This window comes from Dermochelys coriacea, chromosome 7 (assembly GCF_009764565.3).
Source record: "Dermochelys coriacea isolate rDerCor1 chromosome 7, rDerCor1.pri.v4, whole genome shotgun sequence".
Classification (NCBI taxonomy): domain Eukaryota; kingdom Metazoa; phylum Chordata; order Testudines; family Dermochelyidae; genus Dermochelys; species Dermochelys coriacea.
The window spans coordinates 73,395,042-73,410,203 of NC_050074.1; the positions used below are offsets into that span (position 1 = coordinate 73,395,042).

The window sequence follows — 15,162 nt, forward strand, 5'->3', positions numbered from 1 at the left end:
AGAATCTGACCCTTCATTTGGGTCTGATCCTGACAACCATATGAGTTGCACACAACCCTGGTGCTCTGCACTGGCTTCAGCTGCAGTGGTATATTGGTACCAAATCTTTAAAGTTCTCAGTGGGTGGAGCTCTCTCTTGCTCTGTGTGATCCACTAAAACAGTTGTAATCACGGGAACGTAATGGCTGATGAAGCAGAGGATGAAACTGTCAGAGGCCAGACATTCTCACTGGCAGACCCTTTGCAATGGAATCCCATGCTAGTAAAGATCAGGGTGAATACACGCCTCACCATCCCTAGAGTGCTATCTTCCGCCATCATGTCACTCAAGTCCTTCCTCAATAACAAAAGCTGCAGAGTGACCACAAGTTGTTCTCCTGGAGATATATCAAGTACTGTCTATGGAAAATAGCATAAATTGTGAATGCTCAGGAAAACATGGTCCTATCAGATTGAATTTGTGCTTTTTAATTATGAATACAGGTGATGAGTGTATTAAAGATTAAATGTAGGATCCCAAATGTAAAATTCTACAACAGACTTTTAGCAACATGCAGTTCTGTGGCAGAGGTCATCGGTCACTCTCCAAGGGCAGGTGGCTGCAAATTTGCCCCGGTAGCCAGTCTTGAGGTAGATATTTTTGAGAAGTGGTTGGACTGTCCTATCCATCTGAATATTCTTTACCCAGAACTCATCTCTGAGACTGTAGAAAATGCTCACGTGTATATGTTTTGGATGGTTCATGGGATTAGTTTAATTGCATAGGAGCCTTTCGGTTCTTGCTCACTGATTCAACTAAAGACAAGTTGAAAAATTCTGAAGTATGTGAAATGACTTAGTCCACTTCCTAGTGGTCAGTTGTTTGGATCACAAATTGCATCAGCTGGCAGCCTAAGAGAACAAGGACTGAATGGGCAGCACTGATAATGATCTAGACTCACTCTCAGTGATGATCAGGTATCAGGTACAGTGGCAGAGAAGCACAAGTGAAACTTGCACTGCCTATACTTTGCACATACTATACCAGTTCTAATAAATGAAGCATTTCAGTCTTCAATGCTATCGATTGGTCACATTTCATAATAAGCATTGCATTCAGTTTTTAGAAAGGACAGAAAAGCTTGGCTTTTACCATGTGATCATGTACAGTGCTTAGCACTTTAATAACAACATTGATTCCTAGTATCTTCTACCCAGTGCTAAGTGCAGAAGTATAAGGTTCAATGGTCTGCTCTTCCCTTTGTGAATGATGAATAAACTGACTCAAACCAACCTGCAATCTTCACTTCCCTATTGATTAAAGAATGCAAGGAATTTCTTTAAAAACAGGACCACAGAAGTGTCCAGTACAAAGGCTGGCTCAAATGGTGATATGGCATAGTTACTGAATAATGCCAAATATTTTAAGAGTTTTACAAGTGATTTTATTTTGCAAAACAAGTCAAAATGAAACTCAGAGGATATTCAGATTTGCTGTAAATGAGATGAACTCCAGGACATCTACATTAATTACTTTATACACTTTTACCATAGGATTGCATCAGTTTTAGCAACAATCTTTGCTCAGCCTACACTTTTTTAAAAGGTGCATTTGCAATATTACCCATATGACAACTTAGCTGTTATACAGAAATCAAGTAAAACATTATTACCTACTGACGTCTGCCTTAGAGTTTTCCTCACAAATGAAAAAGGAGGAAGTCAAATACTGTAATCTCCATTGGAAATCTCTGTCAATTCACTGAGCTGTACCATTCACATAACATCCCAAGACCTGGTATGACATCAAGTTTGTTATTATTTAAGTGCAAGTCAAGGTGGATTCTCAGCAGAAATGAACTCAAGCACTGAAGTACAGTTTACAACCCAAACACCCCCTGGGTTCAGGCCAGTCTCTAAAAGTCAGTGTGTTGTCTACAAAATAAATTCTGATGCTCCAATTGCAGATATAAACAGAAAACAGGAATTCACTGAAGTTTAAATTAGATATCCAGCTTCCCCAATAAATAGAGGCAGTAAATAATCAGTGGCATATGTCTGCCATCTATGCAGTGACAGGCATTGTCCATCCCTTCCATTTCATCTCTCTCCAGAGACCTTCCAATTCTCATATCACAATTCATGGCTGATTAAGCTGTACATTTTTCTTTATTAAGACAAAGACTGATTCATGTGTGTCAGGATAGGGGAAAGCAACATCTAAATTTTTACCTTTTCCAGAAATCAGTACCCATAATAATATAAATAATATTTAGCATTCTCATAACTAATTAAGCCTTACAATATCTCTGTGAGATAAACAATAGTATGCCTGTTTATAGATGAAGGAACTTGGACAGAAAGGTGAAGTGATCTGCCCAAGGTCGCAGAGGGAGTCAGTATCAGAGCTGGGATTAGCCTTTCTATCTATTTTGGGCCTCACAGTCTTTAATGTATCTATCCTCGGATGAGATAGGCAAATACTATTATTCCCATTTTATAAATAGGGAACTGGGGCACAGAGAGACTAAGTGACTTTTTCAAGGACACCAGAAAGTCTGTGGTGGAGGAAGGAACTGAACCAGAAGCGCCCATGTCTGAGATTAGCTCTCTCCCCTGTGGATCATCCTTCCTTTCTAGAGCATGTTTCCTATCTGGAAATTTCTGGCTTTAACAACTGCCCTCACCCCACTAGATTACACCCCAAAAGCCATAAGAAAATTCTCTGGTGTCCTGTTGTCTCACAAGTGCTATCTCAGTGCAGGAAAGTAACCAAACATATATGCACAAATATTAATAGACAGGTTTCAGAGTAGCAGCCGTGTTAGTCTGTATTCGCAAAAAGAAAAGGAGTACTTGTGGCACCTTAGAGACTAACAAATTTATTAGAGCATAAGCTTTCGTGAGCTACAGCATCCGATGAAGTGAGCTGTAGCTCACGAAAGCTTATGCTCTAATAAATTTGTTAGTCTCTAAGGTGCCACGGGTACTCCTTTTCTTTTTATTAATAGACAGACATCTGTAGTTTTAACAAGGGATAGTTTAGTGGCCTCTGTGCAATGACTTGGACTCAGCCTGGCTCCCTGTAGACAGGAGCACTTATCACCAAACCACATCACAACTGGCACTAATTGCCCCTCCCCCTCTTGTTGACAGACTCAGCAGGGAGGTGAATAACTGAATGGCCTGAAGTTTAGTTCCAAGAGGTCGGCCCTGAGCTGTTTCCGAGTAGCAGCCGTGTTAGTCTGTATCCGCAAAAAGAACAGGAGTACTTGTGGCACCTTAGAGACTAACACATTTATTAGAGTATAAGCTTTTGTGGACACAAAACTGACATAAGGAATCATAACATTCAAAAAGCGGTAGGAGAACACTTCAACCTCTCTGGCCACTCAGTAAAAGATTTAAGGGTGGCAATTTTGCCACAGAAAAGCTTCAAAAACAGACTCCAGCGAGAAACTACTGAGCTTGAATTGGACTGGGAGTGGCTGGGTCATTACACATATTGAATCTATTTCCCTAAAGTTAAATATCCTCTCACATTCTTATCAACTGTCTAAATGGGTCATCTTGATTATCACTACAAAAAAGTTTTTTTCTCCTGCTGATAATAGCTCATCTTAACTAATTAGCCTCTCAGAGTTTGTATGGCAACTTCCAACTTATATATACACATATATCTATATCTTCCTACTATATGTTCCATTCTATGCATCCGATGAAGTGGGCTATAGCTCATGAAAGCTTATGCTCTAATAAATTTGTTAGTCTCTAAGGTGCCACAGGTACTCCTGTTCTTTTAGCCCTAACCTGGAGGGACCAAGCACATCGTAATATTGACAATATTGCTTTACTGCTGCCCATGCCCTACCTCTTCTGTGGAGAAAGGATCTCAGACATGAGCACTTTTCGTGAACGCTAAAATGTTGTGATCATTAAAAATAATACCCAAGGCTTTTTAAAACATGCATTACAAACTGGATGTGACCTCTATGTAATACCTTACAGGACCATAACACCCAGCACATTGAAGGTTCATCTATACAGAGTGCGGCATGTGGCAAGTCAAGTGTGAATGTACAGTGCACTAGCTTAAACAGCTGTATATCAAAGCACACAATGGAACTTTAATTGTGTGGCAGCACGATCCATGAGACCACTTAGTGCACAGCAAGCTAGTGTGCTGTAGGTTTATACCCCCGCTTGCCACACACTAAGTCTCTGTATAGACAGGCCCTTACTTTAAGAATCCAGAGCTGAGAAATATTTCGCTCTTTCACCAGTGCACTCACTACGATAATCTGCAGAAAACATTTTCCAGGGACGGGAAGAATTACCCAGACTTTTCCAAGAATTTTGGATCTCTTATTTTAGATATGACACATAAACTGCCTTTCTCACAGTGCCTGCAAAGTAACACTTTTGGTATGCGATAGGGATGGAGATAATGATTTAAAAATAATAATGGCAAACTCTGGAAAATGGCCGCTGCCATGTGCTCTCTCTCATGGGATAGTTGTAGGATAGCATCCTGTCCCTCTCCCTCTTAATGCCACCAGCTGGGCCAATAACTGCAAGTCCATTATATTTTGATTAATTTTACTATTAAATAGGGGAGGGGACAGATTTTCATGATTAGACCAAAATATATGCCTGACAATTTAGATCTAATACAGCTGTGGTCTTGATGTGCCTCATCAACCAGAATTGGACAGAGAATATATACAAGATAACATTTGGCACCCAGCATCAGTTAGAAGACTCTAGCAGAGATGTTCAGTGAGTAAGGTGCTTTCAGGATAAGACTGAGTCACTTAATGATGATTCAGCCTAATTCACTCTCCTCATCACTTGGAGGGATTCTTTCATTCTGTTTTTAATTTTACCTATTGTACTGTAGCAGAGGAGAGAAATTAACCTTCAATCAACTAACTACAGTGCAATAGACAGAAATAGAGCTGGATGGATGACAGCTCTTTTGGTTTGCTAGTAATTCTGAAAAAAATCACTTTGTGTCAAACCAAAAATGATATTTTTCAAGGTTTTCAGTGAAAGTAAAAAAAAAAAAAAAAGTTTCAGGGCAAACAAAATATTGCAATTACATTCTAAGGTTTTTTAATGTCTTACATTTTTAAATAAAATTAAGGAAATTTTGAAACAAAAATTGTTTTTAATTGAAAAATCAGACTGGTCTAGTTTTTAAAAATTATCTAAAACAAACATTTTTTGATTTTTAAAAAGTTTTTTTTCGACCAAAACAATTCAGTAAAAATTGACACACATTAATTTCAGTCACTGAATCTGCATTTTTGTTGAAAAAATTTCAGTCTAAAAACTTCATCCAGTTCTAGACAAAGGGCTAATCTCACCATCACTTCAGTGGAGTTATATTATACACCAGGGATGAATTTGTAAGCACTGTGAGCCAATCTTCCCTACCCTCTTTGTATTCTTTAGCTTTGGCATATGACTATACAGTACTAGGAACAATTTTTAGCTGCTGTGGTTTAAATCTTTATAGTTCATATAGGCTCCTCAGCTCTAGCTATGGGAATTTAAGCCTCAGAATGTGGCACAGAATTAAACCCTAGGGCAATCCAACAGTTTGAGATAGAGCTGCCGGAACAATTTATAGATAGAGGAGATGTGTTGTAATAAATCCTTTTGGAACAGTTCCTGGATGCTTACGGCTAGATTAAAGGTCACAGTACTGTGTACAGGCAGACTGTCACAATCTAGCATGAGCCCTAACGAACATGCTGCAAACTGATTTTTTGGACAATATGACAAATCAAACTGAAATAATTCACAGAGGTTTGAAATAATGGTGACATGACACTGATTTGTCGATGAAGGGCTAATAGAAATGTGAGTGTGTGATAGGACTTGCTGATTGTGCCCACTTTAATGTTGCAGAACAGTTTCTATTGTTAACCATTTTCACGGCTTCATCACTTTCTAAAACCTTTATCTTTGGTACTGAAATTTTCCATTATATGTCTCTGCCTGCTGCTGATTTCTATTATAATTTGGCCAAAATCTTCCATTTTTCATTCATTTAAAGGCTAGAAGGGACCATTGTGATCAGTTGGTCTGACCTCCTGCATAATACAGCCATCGGATTTCACTCAGTAATTCTTGCATTTAGCCCAATAACTTTTCCATAAACTATAGTATATCTATTAGAAAGACACCCAGTCTTTATTTTAAACCTTCAGTGACATAAAATCCATCGCATTTCATGGTAAACTGCTTCAACTGTGTTTAGTTATGAGAAAGAGCAAAAATAATAAGAAAACGCCAAGCAACCAATTTTCACCAATATAAAAACTAAATTATTAATTCTTCCCTAGTCAAAAAACAGTGGAACCTTCAAACTTTAAATGTCACACATGCATAGTCCCTAACCTATATATGCTCACAGAAGTTTGGGGCGGGGGGGAAATGGTTTTGAAATATGAAATCTATGAACTTTGAAAGCATGCCATGGCAACATGTAGTAAGAAACAGCATTAATTTTCAAGCAAAAGTGCATACTGTGAAGCACGCATACATGGTATTTAACTGCCTATTCAACTGAGCTGATCTAAACATACAAATATGTGGCAAAGAATGAGTGCAGGCCAGAAGCCTAGCGTCCTAAAATCTGCTCCCAAGTTTGTACAGTATTTTCCAAACATTATCCAATTATGTCTCATGTAACTCCCATCTACTACATAGCTATCATTAGCCCCATTTTACATATGAGGAGACCATAATGGACAAAAATTGATGTAAAAAAAATTAAAAATCAGAATTGTTTTTTAAATTTAAATTTAAATTAAAGAAATTTTTCTTTTTAAAAATAAACCAATTACATTTGAAATTATGAAAACCTGTGTTAAGGTCGAAATGTTTATAATCTATTAAAATCATTTAAATTAAATACCAAAATAAAATAAAATAAATTAAAATAATTAAGCAGTACATGTTTGCTGCAAAACTTTTAAAGTAAGTAAAACCACTTGACTAGCGTCAATCACTGGCTTAGCACCTGGAGCCAAAGATTGTTTAAGTGCTAAAGCAGCTTGTGATAGCAGTAGTCTCTTCTGCCAGTGCAGAAAGAATATTTCTTCATTTCTGTTTATTCAACTAGTTCAGTCCAATGATTAATTCATTTAAAGTTAAGAAACTAATTGGGAGTTGGAAAAGAAGGAAAGCTTCTTTTCCTTTTTAATTCTATGAATTAAAAGTAGGTCTGAGAGGATGAGATCTACCAGTTCTAAAACGCTTAAGGACATGGTGATCAGAAACAATCACTTCAATTCAGTAACTACATAAGATGGTTCCTTTGCTTTGCAGTTAGTTTTAAATGCAAAACTGTGTTTGATCTTTTTTTTTCTTTATGTTTTAAGGTAGTTTTATTTAACAAATGAAACATTATTAAATGCTGTTTTAGTGCTTTTTTAATTGAATTCAAATTTCCATCCATACATTACTTGACACAAATCATAAATAAAAAAATCAATCTAGCAAATAAATGTATCAACTATTTTCTAACATAATACAAAATCTAAAAACTAAGAACGTGAATATTTAAGCTACATAACTGCTTAAATAAATACATAAATATGTTATATCTTCCTAGTTAGCAAAAATGTGTTTCAGATAGAGTGTAAAAACTATACTTAAGTTGCAAATAAATATGTTTTAATGGTTACCAACCAACAGGACTAAACTTTTCGTTAGGTAAATAACTAAAAAGTACAAATGCAAAACAAGATTAAAATCAATTATTTAAATTGTTTTTTATTTAAAATCAGACAACTCTGGGGGAAATTGAGGCTCAGAGTTGAGTGACTAATCCATTATGGCAACGTGCCTCCTAGGTAAGACATGGACTTTTGTGTCAGCATGTTAATCCTGGATGAGATGCTAACATGTGGTGTAACTTTGGGCATATAACTTATCCTTTCTATGCCATGGAACAAAAGCAAAATCCAGCTCAAAAGCCAATCTCAATTTTAGGATATTCAAAATCTGGTCCAAATTTTGTGGCTCAGCCCCATCACTATATAAAAGGGGGAAAAAATCCTATGGCTCAGGTGAGACAGACCTACGTGACTAAAACCTCTGACCCATCAAATACAGGAACCATACAATTTTCTCCAGCCCTTGACGCCTAAGATACTGACAAATTTAACACTTCAGTTAGCTTTGTTCTTCCAAGTAGTAAACTTTTCCAATTCAAAAGGTGTGCAGAAAGATTGGTTTTCCTTCTCTGCAGCAGAGAGGAAAGATGATCAGCAATATCTTGATGCTTAGATGATGTAACCTTCTGTCCATCAGAGTTGGCAGCAACAAGGGCCGGGTTCAGTATCTAGGGGTTCCATTCCAATAACACAATGCAAAACCAGCTCGAGCCCCCACCCAGTGACCTGGGACAATTATGTACCACCTCTGCTGGGCACCTCTAAGAGGCAATACTTCCCTTCTCGCAAGCACAGAGTCTGAGTGTAACAAAAGCCTTTTAATAACAGAGAGAAACAATGTGTCATTATGTTGGGGAAACACCACCAACAGGATTCATAACACAACCCATGAGCAAAAAACCCACCCCAAGCAAATTGGGCTATGTCCTTTCCCTTTGGTTCTTGAGTCCAGCAACCCATAAGTCACCCAAAGTCCCAAAAGTCCAACAACCCAAAAGTCTCTGTCCCTGGTCAGTGCAGCCCCAGAGTTCGAAAGTTTATCTGCAGAGTTTTACCTCCTAACATGGGTGGAGATGGAGGGTTAAGGGGCACCTTACGTGGTCCGAAGCAGATTGCCCCACCTCTCTGCGGGGCTCCACTCCGCTCCACTCCACCAGCTGTCCCACGAATTGCTCTGCTCTGCCAGCCGCCCTGCAAACTGCTCAGCTCCACCAGCCGCTCTGCACTGCCAGCCATCCCATGAGCCACTCCAGCTGTCCCGCAAGCTGCTCCGCAATATATCTTCAGGTCCCCCAGCCACTACTTACCACAACACTCAGTGATTTCAGCTCTTAGTAATTTTAGCTCTTTTGTGATTTCAGTTTGTAGTAGGGGAGCCTCAGTGTTGGTGCACCATTGGCCCAAAGTGAATTCAGCTCAGCAGCCTATAACTGGACTCCTAATGGAATCAAAATTAGCTCTGATATTCCACGTGGAGAGAGGAGATGCAATTGGCATGTAGGACCCTCACCGGGGGCTCATACCACCAGGTATTAATACTCTTCTTCTTCTCCTTCTTCCCACCTCTCTCAATTCACTGAGTTTTGGAACCCATGTCCCTTGCCTAGCGAGTGCTACTTAGTTGATGGCAAGTCCCTCCATCATAAGAAAAGGCCAAGTACAGTTCCACTGTCCTTGTTTCACATAATCAGGATAATAACAATTTATTCTTCCTGCCCCAATAACAGAGAAACTGGGGATCCCACAGCAGCCAAAGTGACCATTTGGGCAGCTATGGGCTCATGCTAAGTAAATGAGATCAGCCCCTGAAGTTCTTTTCCACAACTCACCACCAGATGTCAGGGTGGAGCTCATCCTGACTCTGCTTACATCGAGAAATGTATAAATCACATAAAAGCAAACAGGAAGCAACTAATGGCCTGTGTAATTTGCACTTCACAATGTTTTTGTGCAGAGAGCAGAATGAAGGACAAAGTGAAAGGAACACCATGTAAGGAAAAGTCTCTCAACGGCCTCAGTTCTATCACAGAAGCTAAAAGAAAGTTACATGATTTTATTACACAGGTTTACTGGAGGCTTCAATAATACAAGCTTTTGCAGGGCCAGCCAAGTGACTTTGGGCTCTTCATGACCACTCAGGAAACCTGGCCTCAAAATCCTCAGGCCAGGAGGACTTAGAAGTGCCATAGTGGCAGCACACTCAGCCCTAAAAGCAATGTCACTGAATACTCTACAGCACAGGTTCTGAAACTTTTTTGTGAGACCCTTTTCAGAGATTGTGTGCCCCCTGCTTTCTAAGGGGAGAGGGTGCCAGTACCCACAGTGGCTGGTAGCAGGACCAGTGCCTGCTAACTATGGGGGTGGATACTCACTCTGCAGCAGTTGAGGAAATCTTTTGCAGTCTGCAGCGGTTGGGTGGTCTTGACTGCCAGGACCTGGTTCCCTGCCTGTCTCGCTCCCCGCTGTGTAGGGGAAGTAAGCAGTGCTGTGATGAAGGGTCACGGTGAAGGGTCGGGAGCAGAATGCTACACTCGTAAGTTCTGGCCCCCTGTCAGACACAGACCCTTCCTTGCCCTGACCCATCAGCATAGCCCCATCCACTTCCCCTATGCAGACTCTGTCTGGCAGGGAAAGCAGGGGCTCTGTGCATTGGGGCCATGCAGAACGGACAGGGACTGGAGTCAGGAGGGGCTTTTGTTTGACAGGGGCATCAGTACTCAGCGCACAGAGTCCCTGCCAGTCTCCCCAGGAGAGTAGGGTAACTGCCAGTTGGTAACTGTGCCAGTAGGGGAGCAAGACATGTAGGAAGCCTGGTCTCAGCAGCTGAGAGCGCCTTCTCAGAGAACCAGCCACTTCCTCTCCTGGACAGAGCCCCCTGTTAATCCCAGCCCCTCATCGTATTCCCGTCAGGTCCTTGTGCCCCCTCCCAATAACCTCACTGTGCCCCCCCACCACAATCCACCCAATTTGGGAGCCTTTATTCTACAGCCATCCATTACACAGGTTCAGTAAGATTATGGGTTCTCATAAGAGTCCTGGGCAGAATTCCTCATCCTAAATTAATGGAGGAGCAAATGGCGGTGGGAGATGAGAAATAACATAACTCAGAAAGGGCTTAGTCCTGCTCCCATTCAAGTCAATGGGAAACCTCCCATGGACTCAAATGCTGCAAGATGTAGCCCCTAGTGAATGCAATCCCAGTCAAAAGGCAGTTTTACTTCTGGTGCTCACATGTCCTCCCAAAGTCCATCTCCCTCTGCCGCTGGTGCGCTGCAGCCACTGCTGACCAGCATGACCTATTGTGCAAGGCTTTGAGGAGCCACGTGCAGAGAAAGGGAGAAGAGGGTGGTATTTAGATAAATCCCTCCCCACTTGGTTTCTTGTTAAATTAAAAGTGTGGGTCCCAAAAGCTAAAGCATGGGAGGGGGGAGTCTCACCTCCTTGGAGCTCAGGGAGAAACTTAAAGGCAGAGACCTACCTTCTGGCACAGAGCCAGTGGTGCTCTCTCCCCCAGCTTGCCAGCAGCCTGTTTGGTTTTTCCCTTCTTTCCTCTTCTCTGTCTTTGCTCCTAAAGGCCGCAGAAAGGGGATGGAATCCTCACTTGGGGATTCCCAGCTCTGGGCTCAGCCTCCAGGGGCCCTATCCCAAGGACTACAACCAAGATAGCTACCAGAGGCCTATGACAGCCCCCTGGCTTGCAGCAGGCTTGGAGTCAGGGGTGGAACAGAAGGAACCAGAAACCCCCCCGGGGCCAATTAGGGAGCTTGAAGTGGACAGGCAGCCGGCTACACCAATGACAAGTGAGGGCTGCACAGCCCCCCACATGTTAACAGGAGAGGGGACAGCTGATCCAGGCTGAAAGGGAAGCAAATTTGAAGGGAAAAAAAACAAACAAAAACCCTAGGAGAGGCTGAGTGTAGCTCAGGGAGTTCCTGCTGATGCCCCTCTCTCCAGGGAGTTTTTGCACTATTCTGTGACTTCAGCTGTATGGATTAGGCAGCTCCATCACCGTAGTGACTAGCATCCTGAAAAAAAGAGCATTTTTTTGGAAGCTGAGAGAGACACAACACAACTCAGAGAGTCCCTCCTAAATTCCCCCGAAGTGGGCATTTGCATGGCTCTGAGATTGTAACTGCATGGATCAGCAGCTCCAGCATTGCAGCAACCAGCATCTACAAATATAGAGAGCTGACCTGGCGCTGACTGCTGCAAGCAAGGAGCATTTGAGACCAGGGAAACCAGTTACCCTGCTTGTGTTTGGGAGAGGACTCTGCCCCATCAAAGAGAGAAGAAAAAGTATGGTGACTTTTGTTTAAACTGGCCATAGTGCTGCAACTCGCCATATCAGGAAATGCAAATTCAGCTGTATAATGTACTTTGGGAAGATGCTAGGGAGGGAGCTGAGATTTGGAGGAGTTTGTGAGTGTGAGGAGGTAGGGAATTCAGCTTATTTATAAATATTTATTAATTGTAAATTAACCTTAACCCCTTCCTTCCTCCAATCCTATTTTCCTGTTGCCAATAAAAACAACCCCACTGCAACCTTGTTATACTATTGGTTTTTGGAGTGATATTGCTTTGTTGGTGGTTTTTACTTTATTGTCCTCTGTACTGACTTTAACTTCCTTTCCCGTAGTAGTATTATCATTGACTTTCTCAAGGGACAATGGCCCTGTGTGTTTGTACAGTGAAAAGTCACTTTAGTAGAACCAGCTGCTAAGCTAGAACCCAGGATCAAACCCATGTGAAGAGGGGAAAAAGGTGCTCCAAATATTGGTGATACCAAACATGTGGGAGAGAAAAAGGGTGGAGGAGAGTTCAGCTACAACTTGGGGGAGGGAGTGCAGGAGAAAACTTTCCAGCTGAGTGCAGGTAAAGCTACGGCCTCCAAAGATGTAGGGATGTTACTGGATTTGCCACCTCTTCAGGAAGACTGCTTACGATTTTTCTTCAGAGGGAATGAATTGAGATAGATCACAGTAAGACCTGATATAACAACCAACTGCCTTCTGTGCCATCACCCAGCAGAAATGCAGCAGCTTCAGCTTTGGAGGGATGCTTTCCCCTACAGAGGGGTGGACTGGCCACACTAAGGGATGATGCCACGTGGCATATTTTAACTCCTGTCATGGCTTCAGTAGGTGCCTCTGTGCAAATGACATGCCCTGGCCTTCTGCACGTGTGGAAAGTGTTATGTTCTGGTAGAAGGGTCTGGGAGAAATCAAGAAGAAAAGTGGTAACTCTGAGATCCTTTGCTGATAACAGAATATAACAGGAAAAGGAAAAGAGACAGATTTCTGTACATATTGCTATTTGTTTTCATATGCTTCTTCAGAACTCCCTTCTGGTTTGCAGTCCTTGTGTCATGGTGCAGTGTTAGTGTCCCAAATTGTTATGTTCCCCTTCCTCTACTTCTTTACAGTCACCCTTTAAAGTGACAGATGTAAGTGCAAGTAGAATTAAAATGGGTGTAATTTATTGAAATGGAGTTTATAATGTGAGTGCCTTCAATACATGAGATCATTTTTCCATGTGGTTTTTTTTTTAAATTCCTCTAATAGAAATGAATGGGCCCTACAGTGCTCTAAGGGAAGATATTTTTGTAATTAACTCTTCCTAAAGTTTATTTGTCATCTGACTGTACATCATAATCCTGGGCCTAAAAGACCCAGTGACTCTCTTTTTCTGGGGAGCGGGTTTCTAAGGGGAAATCTACACAATGAATATCACATTGCACTTCATTGTGTCGCAGGCAGCAACTTAACCACAACAGTGCTGCTTCTTTCTCAGCTCACAGGAAGATTTGTTTTTTAACTAGTGATTCAGGAACATCAGCTCACTGGAGGGGATGTGGGGATGAGGTGGATGAGGCTTTCTTCCGGCAACTCACGGAAGCTACTAGATCGCATGCCCTGATTCTCATGGGTGACTTTAATTTTCCTGATATCTGCTGGGAGAGCAATACAGCGGTGCATAGACAATCCAGGAAGTTTTTGGAAAGCGTAGGGGACAATTTCCTGGTGCAAGTGCTAGGGGAGCCAACTAGGGGGAGCGCTTTTCTTGACCTGCTGCTCACAAACCGGGTAGAATTAGTGGGGGAAGCAAAAGTGGATGGGAATCTGGGAGGCAGTGACCATGAGTTGGTTGAGTTCAGGATCCTGACGCAGGGAAGAAAGGTAAGCAGCAGGATACGGACCCTGGACTTCAGGAAAGCAGACTTTGACTCCCTCAGGGAACAGATGGCCAGGATCCCCTGGGGGACTAACATGAAAGGGAAGGGAGTCCAGGAGAGCTGGCTGTATTTCAAGGAATCCCTGTTGAGGTTACAGGGACAAACCATCCCGATGAGTCGAAAGAATAGTAAATATGGCAGGCGACCAGCTTGGCTTAATGGTGAAATCCTAGCGGATCTTAAACATAAAAAGAAGCTTACAAGAAGTGGAAGGTTGGACATATGACCAGGGAAGAGTATAAAAATATTGCTCGGGCATGTAGGAAAGATATCAGGAGGGCCAAATCGCACCTGGAGCTGCAGCTAGCAAGAGATGTCAAGAGTAACAAGAAGGGTTTCTTCAGGTATGTTGGCAACAAGAAGAAAGCCAAGGAAAGTGTGGGCCCCTTACTGAATGAGGGAGGCAAGCTAGTGACAGAGGATGTGGAAAAAGCTAATGTACTCAATGCTTTTTTTGCCTCTGTTTTCACTAACAAGGTCAGCTCCCAGACTGCTGTGCTGGGCATCACAAAATGGGGAAGAGATGGCCAGCCCTCTGTAGAGATAGAGGTGGTTAGGGACTATTTAGAAAAGCTGGACGTGCACAAGTCCATGGGGCCGGACGAATTGCATCCGAGAGTGCTGAGGGAATTGGCGGCTGTGATTGCAGAGCCCTTGGCCATTATCTTTGAAAACTCGTGGCGAACGGGGGAAGTCCCGGATGACTGGAAAAAGGCTAATGTAGTGCCCATCTTTAAAAAGGGAAGAAGGAGGATCCTGGGAACTACAGGCCGGTCAGCCTCACCTCAGTCCCTGGAAAAATCATGGAGCAGGTCCTCAAAGAATCAATCCTGAAGCACTTAGAGGAGAGGAAAGTGATCAGGAACAGTCAGCATGGATTCACCAAGGGAAGGTCATGCCTGACTAATCTAATCGCCTTTTATGATGAGATTACTGGTTCTGTGGATGAAGGGAAAGCAGTGGATGTATTGTTTCTTGACTTTAGCAAAGCTTTTGACACGGTCTCCCACAGCATTCTTGTCAGCAAGTTAAGGAAGTATGGGCTGGATGAATGCACTATAAGGTGGGTAGAAAGCTGGCTAGATTGTCGGGCTCAACGGGTAGTGATCAATGGCTCCATGTCTAGTTGGCAGCCGGTGTCAAGTGGAGTGCCCCAGGGGTCGGTCCTGGGGCCCGTTTTGTTCAATATCTTCATAAATGATCTGGAGGATGGTGTGGATTGCACTCTCAGCAAATTTGCGGATGATACTAAACTGGGAG

General features: G+C 42.1%; 1 protein-coding gene across 1 annotated transcript in view; it reads right to left on the reverse strand.

The window, feature by feature from the left end:
• LDB3 (LIM domain binding 3) overlaps positions 1-11,368 on the reverse strand; it is a 200,262-nt gene extending 188,894 nt beyond the window's left edge. Inside the window, exon 1 of the mRNA XM_043518915.1 lies at positions 11,149-11,368. The gene's annotated coding sequence lies outside the window, so the exon portion shown is untranslated. The remainder of the gene's footprint in view (positions 1-11,148) is intronic.
• Positions 11,369-15,162: the final 3,794 nt, after the last annotated feature.